The sequence below is a fragment of the Talpa europaea genome (assembly GCF_964194135.1).
Source record: "Talpa europaea genome assembly, chromosome: 15".
NCBI lineage: Eukaryota > Metazoa > Chordata > Mammalia > Eulipotyphla > Talpidae > Talpa > Talpa europaea.
This window is the reverse complement of record NC_140083.1, coordinates 30007696-30015234: the sequence shown is the minus strand read 5'-3', so window position 1 is coordinate 30015234 and position 7539 is coordinate 30007696.

Below are 7539 nucleotides of genomic sequence, written 5' to 3'. Positions count from 1 at the left end.
TGTTTGTTTTGCCTATAATACTGCATCACAAATTACAAATGCAGGGAGTGGGTTTATAAGTTGTATTACCTACTTTTAACTAACTAATCCTCTCAAAGGGGGCGGACTGCTAGAAAGGATGCATGCAAATAAACTGTGTGGGAAGATCAGTTGATACTAATTTCTGTATATTTGCATAGTCTGATAATGCAAGCACCATCATAAAGATGATAGCAGAGCCACTACTTGTCAAGTGAGGGGAATCCTTTGTGAGCTGTGAAAAGATAAAGCAATTAATAATCTAAGCAGATCTAATACATGTAGTCTCATTGCTCTCTCTACAAATATAATAATAGAAAATCATTCATAAAAATAATTTTGTAGTTTGTACTGATCACCAACGCACCCATACAAAATAAAGCTGAACCTTGGAAAGCGACAGAAATCACTGAGCTCAGTAAATACCAGGACCATTCAGATAGTTCTGTCTTTGGGGCTGGCTCAAATGACTTGTATGATTACTATTTCATCTTTGTTTTGCATGTTACAAGCAGAACGTATAATCCAGGTATTTTGAGCAACTATATGAAGTTGTTTGCAATCATTCTATGTCAACATTCAGAGTTCGAGAACAGCTTGTCAGTATTAGGAGACTAGTAAGAAAGGCAAATTTTCATATCCTACCCCAAATCTACCAACAGAGGGCCTCTGAGGGTGGGACCCAACAGTCTTTTTAGGCAATCTCTTCAAGCGATTTTGTTTACAGCTTGAAAAATCACATATTACCTTAAAGGATAGGAAGACATTTTTCAAAAGTCAAATATGATTAGTATTGGATAAAAGGCATTTAAAGTGAATCATTTAAACCACTTGTTTTTCAAAGTCAGGTCCAGAGACTAACAGTTTTAGCCTTCCCAGTGTTAGAAATGCAGGGCCCTCCTTCAGCCTAATAGAATCATATCTCTATTTTAACAAGAGTTTCAAGTGATTAATATGCACATTAACATTTGAGAAGCTGTTATAGAAGATAGTTTTTTTAATGTTTGATTGGGAATTAACCTTTTAAAAGTTGATATTTTGGCTTCTCTTTCAGAAAAATGGTATGGGAATATAATAAAATTCTTCACCACACCATTTGACTTTAGAAGTACTAACATCAATTTTCTAACAAAAATAATTGGAGGGTTTCATTATTTTCCAGAGGACTTCTTTGAATCTTTGATAATCGAATCATTCTCTTTTGAGAGTGCCTATCATTATCCCTGTTTATTTTCTCTTAGTACATGTACATCAGGTCTAACTCCTGGCATTCTGATGGCTTTCATGTGACCCAGCAGACTGCCAACGTTATGTTCCCTGGTTTCATGAAGCATATCTTGTTTTAAAAAAAATTAAAGTCGATTTTCACTACATTTGTGGATGTTTACACCCCACATTAGAGAACAGTTGCCAGACAAACACTTTGACAGGATGGGTGGGGGTGGAAGCAAATATGAAGCTGGAGGATGTTGGGTGAAGACTAATTTTATAATTGGTTAGAGCAATAGTCGATGACTCTAGTATGATAACTATTGTTATTTTGGATAATCTCATTACTTCGGGAGATGGGTGAATAGAAACCCAGATAACAAGCCAATTGTGAAGAGTGATTATCTCTGGGTAGGAAATTCTTGGCTTTGAGCTTATATGTATTTTTTAAACTTTCTAGAATGAATGCATGTTACTTTTGCAGTTAAAAATTGTTACTTAGTAATTTTTTAATTGGGGCATAATATAATATACATCTGAAGAGGTATAAATCTACCTCTGAATCATATACAATGTTGTAAACTAACATTACTTCAATAAAAAATGCAACAAAAATTATATTCAATAAAATAAGATCTTAAACTTTCAGATGGAAGAGTTGAAACAACTATCTGCACCTCTGTAATTACCACTTCAAACAAGATGGAACTATAATATTAACATTTCCATCACTCAACCTTGGTACCAATTAAAGTCAGAAATTACCTTAATATAGCACTCTTCCTGTAATATACTGCCTCCAAAAATTTCTCACCACTAAAGCGGTTTCAATGGGCTACTCTGGAAAGTATACTATATTCAGATTTTAGCAAATACAAATTTCTATTTACCTCAAACATAGAACTTTGGTATACTGAGGTAGTGCTGCATTCTGCATTTCTCTCTATATACTCCCTTTGTGTATTTCTAAATCATACTTTAAGTAGAAAATAAAGAAAATGTTCTACTCCCATAATTTCACCTCCCCCACACTCATTCCATTTTCTCTTTTTCCTGCTTGCTTTGAAAAAGCTACTTACTGCACTGCCAGCCAAGAATTCTATTAAGATGAAAGCTTGCCAAGGCAGACAAAGGACTCTAAACAGAGCCTGCTTGCCAGTGTCTAGGAGAGGAAGAGGTGTGTCTCCCTCTTCTCTGCTACACCACACCCCATCAATGCCCACGTCTCCTAACATCTCTTATTGCTCCAGTTTATGGCAACCACATAAACAGTTAAAAACAATGCTGATTAAAAGATAATAAAGCTTAAAACACACAAAGCACTTTGATAAAGGTTATCTCAATTTTGTTAGACTCTCTTGCTACATGCTATGAGTTCTGTGGGGGAAATACTAGTATTCATTCTCTCCTTTGTTCATTCACACAGCACACATTTATAGATGTAGAAACCATGTGCCAGGCAAAATACTAGGCACCAAGTAAGAATGGCAAAGAGGAAACAGTCCTCATGGATCTTGTACAGTGGTGGAAATGGATGAGATCGGCAATTATGATTCAAGGTGTACCCATTATATAGGGATCACTGAACCAAATTAATTATAATAATGAAAAGTTGGCAGCAACCTAACCATTTAACAATAGGAGGATGTTAAATTATTACACGGCTGCTTTATGGAATGTTTTGTGGCCTCTACAAGTCACTTCTTGGAAGGTATATTTGAGGCTATATCAGTACACATATGCTACTTTTATAACCAAATGGAATTACAAGGTGAAAAACCTAAGATTGTCATAGTATATCCAGGTGTTACAACCAGCATTTAGGGATGATATCATTTATCTTCAAATACACCTTAAGATAAAATGTATTTTCTAATGAATTTTAATTAAAAATTTTTTCCTCATATCTTTTGTATTAATAAGTTATCTATAATGAGTTTGTTTAAAAATCTAGTAATTAGTTTTCAAATATATATAACTATATTTATGTAGCTCTTGACAGTGCTTTCATACATTATTTCACTTAATCTCAACAATAATCCTGTGTGATCAGTGTTATTATTCCCCCACCACAGAAAAAACCCAGACTGAATAATGTTAAAGAACCCAACTAACATCACAGTGAGTGGGTGGCAGAGCCAGAATGCCAATCCAGTTTTTTTTTTAACTCCAAATTGAGAGTTTCTTGGAATGCATTTCCCATCGGTAAATAACTAGCATTATTTATATCCCAATGGGCTCCAGACATTTCAGTCAAGTGGGGTGTTTGAATGCTTTAACATTTATTTCTCTATTGTTTCTTAATGAATTATTGAAATGATTTCCAAGTACTTAATAAGGGTCTAATATGTAGAAGCCACATAACATATTTTAAAAGTATTTTAAGTACATAATTATATTTTCTTGATTACAAAAGTAACAATTGTTTGCACAGAACTTTTTAAAATCAGGATTTTTTTTAAGATTTTATTTATTTATAAAAGAGCTGGGGTACAGGCAAGAGGTGTGGGAGGGTGAGAGGATTCACCAGAGACAGAGCAGTGAACAGTACAGGCAGATGGACTGAAAGCACTGCTGAGGAGAGCAGCGGGCAAGACAGGAGAGGTCTGCTGTGCCAGGTGGGTATCTCTCACCATGTGGGCTGGCCAGGAATCAAACTGGCTATGCAGAGGCTACAGACAGCTTCACAGTGCTGCACTCAACCCGCTGCGCCACTGGGGAGGCCCAGGATTACTATTTTTTACCAAAACTATTATGTAGTTTTTTCAAATTTATTGTTTAAATTTTTATTAAAACAGTACATCTTTGTAGTAAAAGAGTCTAATAATCTGATTAAGTTTATAGTGCAAAGGAGCAGTCCCTCTTCATTCCTGCCAGTCCTGATTCCCATTCCCCAAAAGACACTTTCTCCTAAAAATTTTAAACCTATTTTTGGGGTAATATACCTTGATAATCTGAAATAGCTCAAGAATACCACTACTATCTTCTTTTCTTTTTCTTTTTAATCTCATTATTGACCTGCACATGGTAATTTCTGCTGAGGCCCTCCATTTTTCCCTGACATTTTATTTCTGTGTGGAACAAGGTTAGTTAATCCAAGGTCTTCTTTCCTTCCTTGCTCCCTCCTTCTGGGAAGAGTGATTGGGCTCTCCCACAGGCCTACCTTAGACCCCTCCTCTTTCTCCTGATGCACCTGCCCTCGGCGCTGGACTGCCATTCTGTGAGATTCACACAGTCTGCTGTCTTCGTGAGGCCACTGACAGAGCAACTAAGTCAACATTACTCATAGTAGAAATATTAGGAAACTCACCCTCTATGCTTCACCCCAGTTTCTGGACAGAGGCTGCTTATGCCCCATCCCACAAACCCTACCCACCTCCAAACTCTAAACTACATGACTGCTTCCAGCCTCCCAAAAGCTCCCTACATCTCTGCTTCTCTGCAGGAGGGCTTTCTTTTAGTTGTACAAGTAGAATCCGCAGTACAGAGGGGTCAATACCATTTTCAATTAGTGGAACCAGCCTCCAGTTTCCTGGTGGGACAATTCTGAGGTAGGTCCCACATGTTTCTCAGAAGGTCCACGGGGGACAGAACTTACTGACACAGTCTTTAGTGGCTTTCCTCCCTCACCTCTGTCTTTCTTTCCTGCTTCCTCACTCCACTTCTTAGCATCACCACCCCCCAAAATCTTCCCACACCTAAATCTTATCTCTCAATATCTGATTTTTATGTCTCTCAATTGGTTCTGAACAACTTCCTATTATAAATGTTAAAAAAATGAAAGCATGTCTCACTACCCTACTCTCCCCACTCATGCATATATGCTTTTCCAACTCTTTTTTTATAATAAATTTTATTTTTATATTCCCCAAACAATTGCAACCCCCTTATTTTGACCCCAATCCCTCCCCTCTCCACTCCCCTCCCCCCATAGAGTGTCTCTGGTTCATAGTTTTTTGTTGATTTTGATTTTCACTTTCTTATAGTTATTCATTTTCCTGGTCCCTTATTTAAGTTTTCTAGATTCCTGCCACATGCCAGAAGCCAATAAGCAAAGACAGGAATTGAATCTCTATAATTCCCACTTTTATAATTAGATTTGCCAGCAAATCTGAAAATGGCCAGGCATCATGTTCTAAAGAACTGTTCTAACACCTCATCTTTAACTGGCTGTTTTATAGTGAGTTAAACAAAGACAGTTAATTATCAGTGAGCAGTCTTTCACTCCAGGTGGTTAACAACTCTGAAAATTTGTGGTGTGCTGTCCCCCTGTAGCTCCCCCTCTGCTGGCATCTGGATTTTAGGAGCACTTCCCTGGGCTACTGGGGCAAATCAGTCTCTGACAGTTATGGCGGCCATCACTCTTCCAGGCGCCTCCTGGTCTGGGAAGTTAACTTAGAGCAGAGAGCTCATATGTCAAACGATGTGTGTATGTGCAGATTCCTAAACTATGCATGGTGCCCTTTCCTCTCTCTTCCTATCACAACTCTGCCTCAAACATAGTTATATAACCTGTATTGGATTAAATTAGCACTTACTAGAAATAATGTAACCAATGTTAGTTACATTATTTTAGTCATAAATATAAATCTTATCTGAGCTACCTACACACTACATTACACTTCCTTCCTGCCACAACTTTTGTCTTGAAAACCCCTCTGACATGGTTGAACATATCTGACCATCTATCAGTCCCGTTTTTCCATGGTGATGTTGCTCCTGCCTTCTGCTCCAGCCCAGACTGGTTGCTGTCCACCCTATGCATATTAGATTTTAATTTTCTTTATCTAAGTCAGTCACCACTCATTGTGGCTTCTAGTAGATGAAAGATTTCCTATACAGTTGTAAGATTATTGACCCTTACTTCCAACTACATTACTAATAATGACATGATATTTGCATAATGTGTAATTATGGAACACTTTCACATATGTTATCCAGTGTAATTCTTCCATTAATTTGGTGAGAGAGAAGTTATTATTCTCAATGTTCGGATTTATTTAATATTCACTGCAAGATTGCTAAGTGCCAAGCTGATAAGTTAGTTTAATAGATGATCACTCATATCTTCTCAAAGAACTCTATCTTGAAGGAACTATTATTATCCCCATTTCACAGATTGAAAATTTGAGGCTCAGAAGTTTAACAACCTACCCAAGTTAAGTTAGTTAGTAAATAGAGGGACTAGCATTCAACAGTGTGTTTTAAACCTCCATGATCTTAAAGAGTGCTTTTTTGTTGCCGATGAAAATGTTAACACCAAACTCAAAAGAGTAATTCTCTAGAGTCAGTCCTTGAACCTAAGGCAATTTTTTTTAACTCCATGCTTAAAATGTTCTCAGATTACTAGGTGAGATAGCAATGGTCTGCATTGAGGTACAGTTAACCCATTAGCTATCTCTGGAACATGGGTGGTAGGGATTTGCCTCTTTTGACATTGCTTGCTGAATGTACTTGGTACATAAATTTTTGATATCATCTACAGCTGTTCTTGGAATAAATTTTTCTAAGTTACATTATTGTATTAAAAAGATATGAAAATAAAATTCTCTCAAAGATTTTTTTTTTAAATTCCTAAGTAATTTGTCAGAAAGATTGTCTGAATTTAACCTTACCCCTAGTATAGAAACTATACAACCACACAATTGCAATAATGGATTTATGTTCATATTCTCTCTTCTGTGTCTATCTGTCTCTGTCTCTCTCCTCCTACCTCCCTTTATCACTCATTAGTCTTTCTTGTTTTCTCGTAATATCTTTCATAGTTTCTCTACAGGTGAGGAGTTAAAAATAAACCAGAACAAATAATAAAATGCTTTTGTGGCTCACACACTCAAAATTTTTTCTTCTTAATTATGTTTATTTAAAGAAATCTATGACTTTGCAAACTGCAAATAATACAGTGAAATATAAAAACATGGAAATCCAGGTGGTTAGTCAACCTAAGATTATCCTTTTTTCATCTAGCAGATTCCAGCTTTTAGAATCTTTCTTTCACAATTAAGACAAAAATTACTATGAAATCCTTCTTACAGCAATAATTACTGCCATGTGTTTGATAAAATTTCTGGACTTCTGTACTGCCAATGGCTTTTAGGTAAAATCCGAAGTTTACTGATAAAACGATCCTTTAGCAAAGAAGCCACTGCTGCTGAGGTAAAAAGGAGCAACTATTTGACTCAAACTAACAAAAATTCCCTGAGTAACACCTGGTGGTTCCATAGATAGTTATTTTAGAATTGTGAAGCCCTGACCAAAAGGTCAAAAAACAGCTGGAGGCACTATAAGATTTTCCTAGAAAGAGAGTCCCTA